Below are 13,043 nucleotides of genomic sequence, written 5' to 3' on the forward strand. Positions count from 1 at the left end.
TTTTACCCAAAGGGATTCTCTAGCCTTGGACAAGACCCTGTACTCCGAAGTAGAAGCGATAGCTTCCTAGGCGGGAAGGGCCTTTACCACCCAATGCCATATGTCTTCCCCAGAAACCGGGGAATAGATTCGATCCCCTCACGTCCTTAGGAGAGCTGGATTGACTGAAGAGTGATAGAGCCCCTCTGAAGTACCGCCCTCAGGATGAGGGTAGCTCCATTGACATGCCCCAGACTGCAACCCCATCCCATTATCCTGTACTGAACAGGCCTTCTATCCCCGATGTGGAGCCCCTGGATAGAATCCTTGCTGACTCCTCCGGAACTACCCCGGTTACAGGTAATCCTTCTGGCTTGCTGGTCAGGTTAGTAGGGAACGAGGACTCATTGAGCCGGGATTATATCTTTCGGCACCCTCAGCGTCCAGACCATTTATATAATCGATCTGGGTCTAACGAGGGCCTAAACGGCGAAAGGATCAATAATTATTATTTAGTTACACCTTACCCCCTTGAGAGACAAACGCAGGAAGGGCTCAAATTGGTGTCATGGTATATAGCCGGTTTGTCAGCCAAATTTGACAACCAAGAATGGAGGCAGTACATCACCAGGTTTCAGGTAATTTGTTTGCAGGAAACCTGGGCGGTGGACTGCAGCCCCTTCCATTTAGCAGGGTATAAGTGTTTTTCGGTGCCCGCACAGAAATCAGCCCCGGGAAGAGCTATGGGAGGGTTACTCATATATACGTGGATTTGCAGCTGGAAGGAGTGTGGACTAACTTAAATTGGACCACAAACAACATGCAGGCCCTTGGTTTTCATACAAATGGGCTAAATGTGATCCTGATTAATCTGTACAATGCAGCAGCAGGGAAGGGGAAGGGTTCCACAATAGGCGAATTAGAAAACAGATTAACTGTAGAGATTGCCTCGTGGAAGGGAGTGGAGTGGAGTGGTGTGGCTCACTGGTTAGAGGCGACAGACCCGGGAGCAGAGGATGGCCCGGGACCAGGGTTCGATTCCCGACGCGGCAGGGTCTTGGACCAGGGTCAACGGACTCGATAATTCTTGCCTCGGTGTCTATTCTAACAAGGGATCACACTTGGCAACTCTGGGCATTAGCTTGCCTCATCTCCACAACGGCCCCCCACATATGCCGGGGATGCCTGGTTTCACCTTGGAGATACCCAGTAGGGACCATCTCACAGGGAAAGCCAGGACGGGTTCCCCAGCGGTCTACAGCACAGAGATACTCCTTCGGGAGTCGATTCTAGCGCTTTAGAAACCCACAATCAATCAATCAAGGGAGCAGTGGCCCCGTGTGTGATCTTAGCGAGCGACTTCAATTGCCACTTGTGCCATAACTTAAGACCTGTTAACGATGATTGGTCTCGCTGCATGGTGGAAAAAGGTCCTCACTTTGAGCATTCTAGTGAGGGGACAGAACTAGACAGGGTTCTGAAAAGTCAAGCTCTAGCGCACACAATTGATCTGGTGGCCCCAGAATGCGGACTTGAGATCAAACCAACATTTAAGGGCAGAGGGTGCCGTTCCTTTATATATTATGTAGTGGTTTCCAGTCTATTTAAGGACTGGATAAGAGGGGCTGAGATTGAATGGAGCATATTTAGCGATCACGACCCTCTAGTCTTGGAGATAAAAGACCTGTCCCTCAAAAGCGTAAGGAGAGGCGCAGTGGCAGCTAGCATCGAGAGGGTAACAGACCAGGGGAGACGTCTCAGATGGTCAAAAGTGGATGGTGACGATTTTTATAAATCCCTAATGGAGAAAGGTAAGGAAGCGATCGGGGTGTGCCTTGATTTATCCGTGGAGGGACCTGCCGTGGTTAACGCTTTCGAGGCAGTGGCGCACATGATAGATGGGCTACTAAAGACTACCTCACATGGTAAAGTTAACACCACCCCCAGATAGTTTGATAAAGATTGCTCCCGGGCACAGAATGATTTAAAAGTGAGCCTGAAAACCATCCCACGGGATAAGGTACGAATTGTACAGTGTAGGATCGCATACAAGAAGGCGATCAAAAGCAGGACATTTTCCCTCCAATCACAAGCTTGGAAAGATCTAAGACACGCAGCAGACAGAAGGGACACTAGTGCGTTCTGGAAAATAATAAACAACCCATGTCTCCAGGATGTGAATGCCCCAGAAGTTGGCTCAACCATTCTCCCAGAACAATGGTTTGACCATTTTAAAAGTCTATATAACGGCTAGGGCGCTCGCCCTCGGACCAGGCGATCTGGGTTCGAGTATCGGTAACAACGCCAAAACCTCCTGTGATTCTGGGCAAATCACTTAATCTCCCCGTGCCTAAAATGAATGTGTGTCCGTCCTCATGTAACGTAACTGGTGCCATGTAAAGCGCTCTGATACCTGATTCGGTTTGGGTCTAGTTCGCGCTATATAAAAACTGTAAAAAAAAGAAAAAAAAAAAAACACAGCTGAGAACAACCAGGACGATAGGGAGGGCTGCCCGTGGGTTGCTTCGACTGAATTTACCCTGGAGGAAATTGTAGTGGGCATTCAGGGCCTAACACAAAACAAAGCAGACGGTATCCCACCAGACCTTTATCTAAGTAAGGTAGAATTGTGGGCTCCCATTCTTACAAGGGTGATAAATGAGGCCGTTGCAACCGGTCTTCCGCGTTCATGGTCAGCGGCAACAATAGTGCCCATTTTCAAAAAAAGGGAACAGGGACAATCCCCAGTGCTATCGTCCCATATCACTGATCGATGTGACGGCTAAAGTCCTGAGTCAAGTGGTCCTATCGCGCTTTATGGACTGGGCCGAAGAACATCAAATCATTACTGACACCCAGTATGGGTTCAGGGCAGGGAGATCTATGACGGACCAGTGCCCGAACCTTTACCTAAGCCTTCGACCATGTCAATAGAGAGAAGCTGTGGGCTTTGATGATCAGACTAGGGGTTGATCACGTCTTGGTAAATATCCTGGGAGCATTGCACTGGAACACCGCCGCTAAAGTGCATTTTAATCTGGAAGGGGGCACTACGGCTCCTTTCTCTTGCACCAGCGGGGTAAGACAGGGATGCATCCTGGCCCCGTTCCTGCTCTCTCTGTATATCATTAACCTAGACCAGGTGTTAGGCACACTGAAAGTAGATTCCCCTAGAGTAGGCTCTCGCCCGGTCCCAGTGCTGCTGTACGCAGATGATGCGGTTCTCTTAGCCCACACCCCTAAGGGTCTTCAGCGTCTGATAGATGGGTTTGTCAGTTTTATGGACACACTAGATCTACCGGCTAACCTAACTAAGTCTTACATTATGTTGGCTGGATCCAAACCCTGCAAGAAGTTTTCTTACAAAATAGGCACACATAAAATGGAGCAGGTACAGACCTTCTCCTACCTTGGTATGTTATTTGATGGGTTTTTACATTTAAAATTTTTAATTGAAGAGCGGTGTTTCAAACTAGTGGCATTGACTGGAGCCATAATGAACTATGGACGAAGGCTGAGTCGGTGGTCCCCTGAACAGGTTATGAACTTGTATAGCTCAATCTGTTGTTCCAATGTGTTATATGGATCTGAAGTCTGGGGTTTTGTAAGCACCCATCAGGTACAGATAGAGGAGAACAAATATCTGAGGAAGGTGCTCAAAACCCCACAAAACACACCTGCCTACATTATTCATGAGCAACTAGGAAGGGTGTATATTGAGGACTTGATCAAGGTCAGACCCCTTATGGCTTGGTTAAAAATGTAGTCCAACACGGAGGCAGATCTGAGCAGACAAAATATTAGAGACTGTATAGACAGGGACAAAGGAATGAGCATCCCGTGGCTAAAATACGTGAAGACTACCCTTGATGGAATTGGGTGCAAGGATCTTTTTAATAACCCAACGGCAATCATCCCTCAAGACAAACTGAGAATTAAAAGAACTTTCTTGGATGTGGTAGCCTCACTCAGAGCTGCCACGGAAGGAAGAAAGACCACAGTCTGTGCGCATAGAATGGTAAAAACAGGGGAAGGAATGGAACCTTATCTCGCTCTCATGTACAATGCACAGGAAACGTTTTTAATTACTCGTTTTAGGCTCAACCTTTTGCATCATTTACTGGCTGATCCACCAGGTTTTACTGTAACTGTTGAGCAGAAGGGTCCCTGCGGCTGCGACAATAGGTCTCCACAGGATACCCTTCATTTTGTACTATTATGTCCATTTTATGCTTTACCAAGGTGCAGTTTTTTAGTAAGGATCTTAAAACAGGCGAAGTTTAGACACGCCAATGTTGCCCAGCCCTTTTATTCTTGCAAAGGGCCAACAATCCCCTCACATTGTCATCATGTACTAAGAATTTTATTAAGGTTGCTCTAAGACTCAGAAACTCAAGAGGGCTGTGTTGAATGAATTCTCGGTCAATTGTTTCTAATATACTTTGTCATGAACTGTACTTTTTTTTGCAATTTAATTGTATAATCTGGACTTTTATGGTCTTTTTTAAATACAGAATAAAGGATTATTGGATTGGATTGGCTCCCCTCCTCAAAATCCCACCATACCAGAAAAAGAAACATGGATGGCACATCTTTTTTCTGTTCAATCAGCCAAACAATGGAACTCTTTACCCCAAGCATAAGATCCACAGACAACAACTTTATCTTCAAAAGATTACTCAAAAGTTGGCTCTTCCACACATAACCACCATACTCAAACATAAATATACAACATATCTCTCTGTATAAAAGCATTTATTTAGACTATAGATGTGCACCTACATAGTTGTATTGCTTTGTATAAACGTGTATAATAATTATGTTAATAAATATATAAATATTTTTTATTTCTGCTAAACAAATGTACATATTACTTATGGTTCTAATATTGAATGTTTAACATGTATATATATATAGCTGACTGCATAAATAAGGAAATATGTTATCATAGCTATTTATTTACAATTGCTTCACAACTGAATTACAAAAAAAATATAAAAACAAATAAATTAACTGAAAGTACGGCAACACTATCTGACCTTATTAAATACAACTTGAATCTATGTAAATATACTACCTTCCTTACACATATATACCTTTCATGTACCTATGCATCTTTATATTTTTTACTTTACTTCTAAATCAGCATATACAATGCACTGCCTTATATCTCACCCTATACCTCTCTCTATATATCCTCTACCTCCACTCTCTGACTTGCCTCAAACCTCATTCTACTACTCTACCCAAAGCACTACCTTATGTTTCACTTTGTATCTCTATCAATATATCCCCTACCTCCACTCTCTGACTCATCCCAAATACAATTCTACTGCTGTGATCACCAAAATAACCCTTTCTAGCCTCGTGCCTCCTCTACCCCTCCTTGCATCATCTCATACCTCTTTTACTACTCAGATCTCCCAAACGAGCCTTTATTAACCGTTCTATCTGACTCCTCCCCTTTTCCCATCCCAAACCTCCTCCTAATGCTATGAGCTCCATGAAAACAAACGATTTCCAGACCTTCCATCTTCTATACCTCCACAATCATTTTTCACTCCAAATAACAAACTCACATGTCCACCACTCAAATTAATTTCCTATCTCCCTATAATAATTCACCTCTAATCCCTTTGGGGTCCAGAGTAGCAGACTACTCACAGAAAAAGTGACCCAACCCCTTGTCAGTGGTAGTAAGCAGTATATAAATGCAATTACAATTACTATTAATAACCTCCATCAGGAGCCAGCATTGCTCCCACATGTCAGGAGCAGCAAAAAATCAATCTCCCTGTGTGTGGAAGCACATTTTGTATCTGTTTTCCTGCCCATTTAACAGCGGGCAGGAAAAAAGAAGGAAACTGCTCCCAGGGGGTGGGAGCAGTTTTCCCGCATCCGCCTGCTGGGAGCGGAGCTATTGTTTGATTTTGCTTGATGGGAGCTGTCAAAGCTCCTGCTAAGTGAAAGCAAACTGATATCTCTCAAGGGTGAGCACCTTGGGAGATAGCAGGAGCCGGCCTTGGTAGGTAGCGGTCCCCAGGGCCATTAGTGTTTCCAGGACGTGGGCTGACCGTCCCCCCTCCTTTGTTCTTTAGGGCCAGCCTCAGAGAGGGAAAGGTCTCCAGCATTGAAAATGGCCCATGGGCACATGCCCCTCCCTTTGTACAAATGGCTAAGGGAGTTGGTGGTCCCAGGGGCCATATATGGCCCAGGGCCTGCATTGTCCCAGTCCCACTTCAAATTGTTTCCTGGCCCGGGGATGTGGTGGTGCCCAGGGCTCTACTCAAGAATGGGGGGTCTGTGCGACCCCCCCTCCAATATTTTTAATAGTGCCCCGGGATGGTGGTGGTCCCTGTGCCTCTAAGAAGCCATAGGAGGGGAGTCGTGTGGACTCCTCCAATACAAATTTGAATCAGCCTGCTTCATGGAGGTGACAGTTCCTCAGGGTCACACTGGCCTTGAGGAGGGTGGCAGTATGCACCCCCTCCCCATTATTTATATTTAAATATGCCCCCGGGAACTGACCAACCAGTTTTACCAAAGTTCTGGAGACCACACTGCCTATTTGTTTACAATTTGTGATGAAAATGTGCGAATCTCTGAATCCCTGTGAATTGGTGCAAAAATTACAAACAAATTGCTTTTTTGCCCTGGCCGAGTCCTTACAGAACCCTAACACTAAAACTAGGGGTTTAGATTTTTCCTACCCTTCCCCCCTTTTCTTCAATTTTATGATTTGTTTTGGGACTCTGCTGAGGCCGAGTCTAAAAATGGTTAGCAACACTTCCTGGTTGAAGTGTTGGCAGCCAATCAGATCTCTGGACAAGATCGGCAAGATTCACAGAGGGTCTGCATCCTTCCCTAAATATACAAATGTGGTTTTCTTTTTAAAAACTCAAGAACTACTGAACGGTCAATTTAGTAGCTGTCTGGAAAGATGTGGGGTCATTCGCCAAGTGGGGGCCGAGAAAAAGGGGATCCCAAAACACATTTTCCACTTGCAATTTCAGATAAAGATTTTAGACAAGCCTACAGCCCAAATTGCTGAACAGAATTACACCAAATTAGGCAGAAAACTAAATCTTGCTCCAGAAGAAAGCGTTTAATAATTTTGTGTAAATCTGTTCAGCCGTTTGGGAGATATTAAAGAAAAAAAGTATGTATATCTACAGATGCGAATCAACTGCAGATCCACATTGGTGGAGCTGCATGCCAACTGCAATGCTGTGATTGACTGGTTGAGAGGAAATTTGAAGCTGCCTTTTTATCATTCAGGACATGGTTCCTAGCAGGAGGAACTCAGTGTAATTAGGATATAAGGAGTCAGGGTAATTGTATTTTGACCCCGTGGGACATATGGAGGGGTCTGTGAGGAACCTCTCATGCACAAGAAATCATCCAAAAATGCTTTATTTTTCATGTGCGAAGCTCAGCAGATCTACTGCAGCACTCACCGTGACCCCTGTATGAATCCCTGTCAGATTTGAAGATCCAGATTCCAATTAAAAAACACTTGCACCTACTCACAGACTCACACACCTATTCAAATACCCACTAACACACCTACTTACACACTCATTCACAAATGCACTCACAAAGCCACTCATACTTACTCACAGACCCACAAATGCACTCAAACACCTCCTTACACCCCCACACAGCCAATGACACACCCACTTGCCCATCCACTAACACACTCACACGTCCTTTTATACAGCCATACCATTACTTACAAACTCACTCACATAACTATACAGCCACTTATGTACCCACTCACACATCCATACAGCCAATAAAATGCCCACTCACATACACTTACAACCACACACGTACCCACTCACACACCCATACAGTCACTCGCACATTCACTCGCAAACCTACAAAACCACTGACACACCCCCTCACAGATCAACACAACTGCTTACACACCCACTCATGTACCTACTTACACAGGCACATAGCCACTCCCATACCCATACAATCACCCACATTTCTACTCACAGACCCATAAAGTCATTCACACACCCACTCATATACTCACTCACCCACTTACATACCCACACAGCCACTCATACACTCACTGAAACACACCCATACAGCCATTCCCACTTCCACTCACAGACCCAGAAAAACCATCACTCACTCACTCACTCACAGACTCAAATACTCACACACCCACTCCAGCATCCATATAACCACTTACACACCCACACAGCCACTCATACACCCACTCACATACCCACAAAACCACTCACATAGACCCACCCAGCCAACTCACTCAGCTACTCGCATACCAATGCAACCACTTGCACATCCTCTCACAGATATGTATACCCACTCACACACCCATGCAATCACTTACACACCCACTCACAGACCCACAAACCCACTCACACACCCACTCACAGACTTCAACAGCCACTCACAAAGCCACTGACACACTGACTCACTTACCCACTCACATACCCATTTAATTGAATGTTACTTTATGTTAAAAAAAAAAGAAATACACTGAAAAAACAACAGTTACAAGGGGTGTTATAGTTAGGAAACATCATTTAAAACAACCTTAAAAATTCACTGAAAAACACAAAGGTTACAGGGACGCTATAGGTAGGAAATAGAATTTTAAACAAACCTCAGAAATTCATGGAAAAAGGAAGTGGTTACTAGGATGTTTTATTTAGGTTCAGATTGTACACGTACAAAACCATAGAAATTCAGTTGTTATTGTTATCTCAAGCAACTACAACTTGTGACCTAAGGTAACTATAACTCACGCCTTCCCATACTTCTAATTACCCCACATATTACATCACTCATAATAACTTCTATGACATCATTGATAACATCACTGCAGCATTTGCTGAAATTCTTTGAATGAGAAAACTTTCCATGATGGGGGTATGAGTGTGGGTGTACTTAATTGAGATAACTATAACTGCTGAATGTCTATGGTGTTGTATTCGTAAATTCCGAACCCAACTATATATATAAGTAAGCAGAGGCATCGCAATGAAATAATTGCCCAGTTTTCACTAGCTTTCACTAGCTTGTCTATATATATCTATATACACACACATTCACTGTTAGACCTGGCACCATTGGCGCGGGTCTCCCCAGTGGAGGCTGGTGACAATAAAAAGTGGTGGGTTGAAAAACTTTGGGATGACTCTTAAGTAGTGGGCGAGCACTGAAATTTGTTTTACTTAGTTAGCTGTGTCATTATTTTGAAGACCGTGTACCACATCACACCTACTTGCACAGAATCACAAATATAACAGAAATACTTGACCACTGCCCAGCACACTCTGCGGCAGAGCAGGGACAGGTGCCAAGAAAAGAGGCAGATGTGTAATATCAGGGTACAGAACATGCATAGGTGCCAACACAGGAAACAGGGGTGAACTCTACATCACAGAGGCCTGAGCAGAAATAGGTTTCAATGAAGGAGTGGAATCTGGAGCATCAGCGAGCAAAGACAGGTGGACAACACAGGGGCAGTGAGAGCAGCTCTGCATTTCAGGGTGAAGTAGTGGCATCACTGCAGAGGAAAGGGGCACAACTCAGTGATATCAGGGTGCACAGAGAGAGACGATAATGGCAAAGCCAAAGGTGTCAGTACAGAGAGGAGACATACGTTCTGCCACTCTGTGAAAAGACAGGAGTGAGGGATTGCAGAGGGAGAGCGCAGAGAATGGAAAGTAAAAGGGACAAAGAGCGAGGAGGAAGAAAAAGAATAAAGAGTGCATGAAGTAGTTACTAAGACAAAAAAAGACAGTGGTGGGAACAAGAGGTCTGAGAGGAAGACAAAATGGAGGTAAGATAAGGAAAAGAAGAACACTGAGCAAACTTAAACAGTGGAAAGGTTAGTAAATGGTGAGAAAAAAAGTGAGTAGGATGCGAGCGAGCAGGAGCTCCCTGCTGGACCAGAGGCTCACCACGAGGAAGAGAAGGAGACTGTGGTAAGTTCTTTCGTGTTTTGGATACAAGAAGCACCAAAATTAAAATCATGATACTTACTATTTCATTTATACATGCCCTCGTTGGCTTCAAGTGCGCAGCTGCAGAGTGAGCAAGTCACAGAGCTTATTTTCTAATACAAGCGCGCGCACAAATTCGTATTCAAGCATGAAGCATCTTGGCTGTTTGCAACTCAAATCAAAGAAAATGATTTTGCATTTTACTAGTTTGATTCACACTAGTAAAATGCAAAAACATTTTCTGTGATTTAATTTACAAACATCAAAGATGCTTTAAATCCAGTTTGCTTCTCCACTGATGTTTATTTCCGAATGATCAGATTTCCCTTGGCAGCGGAGAACAAGCACTGCACCATATTTTAATTTCACCATTTAGGATTTTACGAAGTGGAACATACTTTGAATGCCAATGCTACTGCTGCCTCCTAGTAAGGTCAGGATGGACGACGGAGCAGGAAAGGTATCACTCATCGTCTCTCCCACTCCCTCTGGTAGCCTGCTTCACCCCTCCGAACTAAGCCCGCCCCCTCTTGTGATGAATGTTAAACTTTTGCCACCCACTTCCTCGGTCTTCCTATCTTTCTGATACTCCCCTGCCATTGCAAAGAATATAGGGCCAGATGTAGGTAGCCCTTTACCGGTCGGTAACGGCCGAAAATGGGTACTTTCGGCCGTTACCGACCGGTATTGAGCATTTGGGATGTAGGAGACCGAAAATCGTCCGATTCGGTAAATTTACCGAATCGGTAAACATTCCGAATTGGTAAAATTACAGAATCGGTAAATTTACCGAATCGCAACGGTTTGAGAATCGGTAAATTTACCGAATCGGTAATTTTACCGAATCCGTAACGTTACCGAATCGGTAAAATACCGAATCGGTAAATAAGAAGTGGTAAAATTGAACATTGAGATGTAGGTAAGCTCTAAAATACCGAATTTGCTTGAAATTCGGTATTTAAGAGTCGGTATTTACCATGGATTGAAATCAGTTGGTAACCAGGTGCAGCCTATAAAAAAGGACCCAAAATGCAATTCTTTTTGCACAATGGCGGCATTTTATGTAATTGCAAGACGGCTACGGCTACAGGAGGAAGGAGAGAGGGAATGGCATAGAGAGGAGCAGGTCTTCAGACAGAGGATCACATTGTTCATGCTCACAGAGGCAGAGATACTCCAGAGGTACAGGTTGGCCCCAGACACCATCTTGGACCTCATCAGGGACCTCCAACCACTGTTGGAGCACACTACCCCACGGGCACACGCTATTCCACCCCACGTGCAGGTGCGGTGCAGCCTACACCTGCTTGCGTCTGGGAGCTACCAGAGCATGGTTGCTGCGGTAGGTGGGGGACCCAGAGCAGCCTCTCACGCTTTTTCCACAAATTCCTTGACGCCATGTTAGAGAGGATGGAGCATTATATAACTTTTCCTGCTACCCATGCTGAACTGGTCCAAATCAAATCTGACTTTTACCAGATGGCGCAATTCCCTAATATCATTGGCTGCATTGATGGCACGCACATTCCCATTTGTCCCCCTGCTGCCACTGAATATATATACAGGAATAGGAAGTCCACCCACACCATCAATGTGCAGGTGATTTGCAATGCCAAGTGCACCATCACTGACCTTGTGGCAAATTTCCAGGGAGTACCCAGGACTCCTACATATTTCAAAACTGCGGTATATATGCCCGGCTGACAGCAGGTGAATTTGGTGAAGGATACCTGCTGAGTAAGACACAGTGTACGACACCATTCACACCTTTTCCTGAAAGATGTACATGTATGCATGTGAGTAATGTACTTCCATTTCCTTTTAGGAGACAGTGCATATGCCCTACGCTCCTTCATACTCACCCCCTACCTCAATCCCTCAACACCCAGCCAAAGGAGATATAACAGGGCCCACAACAGCACAAGAAATATTGTGGAGCGTACCTTTGGTATATGGAAGAGCAGGTTCAGGTGCCTGCATAAGAGCGGAGGTGCACGTCAGTCTACTCTACCCCCATCACCTGCTGTAAAATCATTGCTGCCTGTGCCATGTTGCATAACCTTGCTGTGAAGAAGGGCACAGAGGTGGAGTTGTCAGACTATGAGGATCATGACGACGAGGTTGCTGTGCCTGAAACACAACCTGCTGGAGTGTCAACACCAAGTGATGGCAGATACAGACGTGAGGAGATTACACGCAACTATTTCTAAGTAAGTAATGAGACTGAGACCTATGTTGAAAGCACGAAAATATGTTTAATTTCGTAAATATATAGGTATGTTAAAGAACAAAAGTGTACCACTAAGCATTTCAATGCAATGCTCACAGTGGGTAAACACACACAGACAGGTGTTGAATGCACCCACCGTAGTTGTATATTGTCACTACGCAGCTTTCAAAGGCACAAATGTGCAACACAAACTTTCTAATTTGTAAATCGTATGTCCAATGGCAGTAGCCCATACTATTAACTGTTCATTTGCGGCCACGCTTCGCACTGCCAGATGTATGTCGCTCACTCTGTTCACTGGGCTTATGGCCTGTAGCCTCACCTTGTCGCCTGCTGCTCCTCCTTGTCTCTACGACAAGGGGGCTTGCCATGCTGCTCCTACTGGTGCTACCTTCACTCTCCGGCACGTCAATAGCAGCAGTTTGTGCAGTTTGAGCATTAATTAGAGCCTCTAGCGCACCGGTCATTCCGGCTATGCCCCTTGTCAGGTGATTGCTGTTTTGAGTCAAGACCTCCTGACTGTTCATGCTACGCCTGCCTAGCAGGGATGTGGCTGTTGCCAGGCGGTGAATTGCTTTGTCAGTTTGCTGTGCACGCTGATTCTCCCTGCGCCTTGATGTTATTTCTGAGTCTAGTTTTGTGCACAGTTGCTGCATGGATTGGGTCATGTCATGTATCCCTGTAGCCATGCTCTTGTTTACTTCCACCAGTTCCCTGATGCCCTTACCTATTTCCTTCATGTTGATATTGAGGTTGCGCATTTGTCGTTGACAGGACATGATGCCCTTACCCTGCATCCTCTGAATCTTGACCATTGATCCCTCCAGGCCTTGGAAGACTCTGGACAC

This window comes from Lissotriton helveticus, chromosome 11 (genome assembly GCF_964261635.1).
Source record: "Lissotriton helveticus chromosome 11, aLisHel1.1, whole genome shotgun sequence".
Lineage (NCBI taxonomy): Eukaryota > Metazoa > Chordata > Amphibia > Caudata > Salamandridae > Lissotriton > Lissotriton helveticus.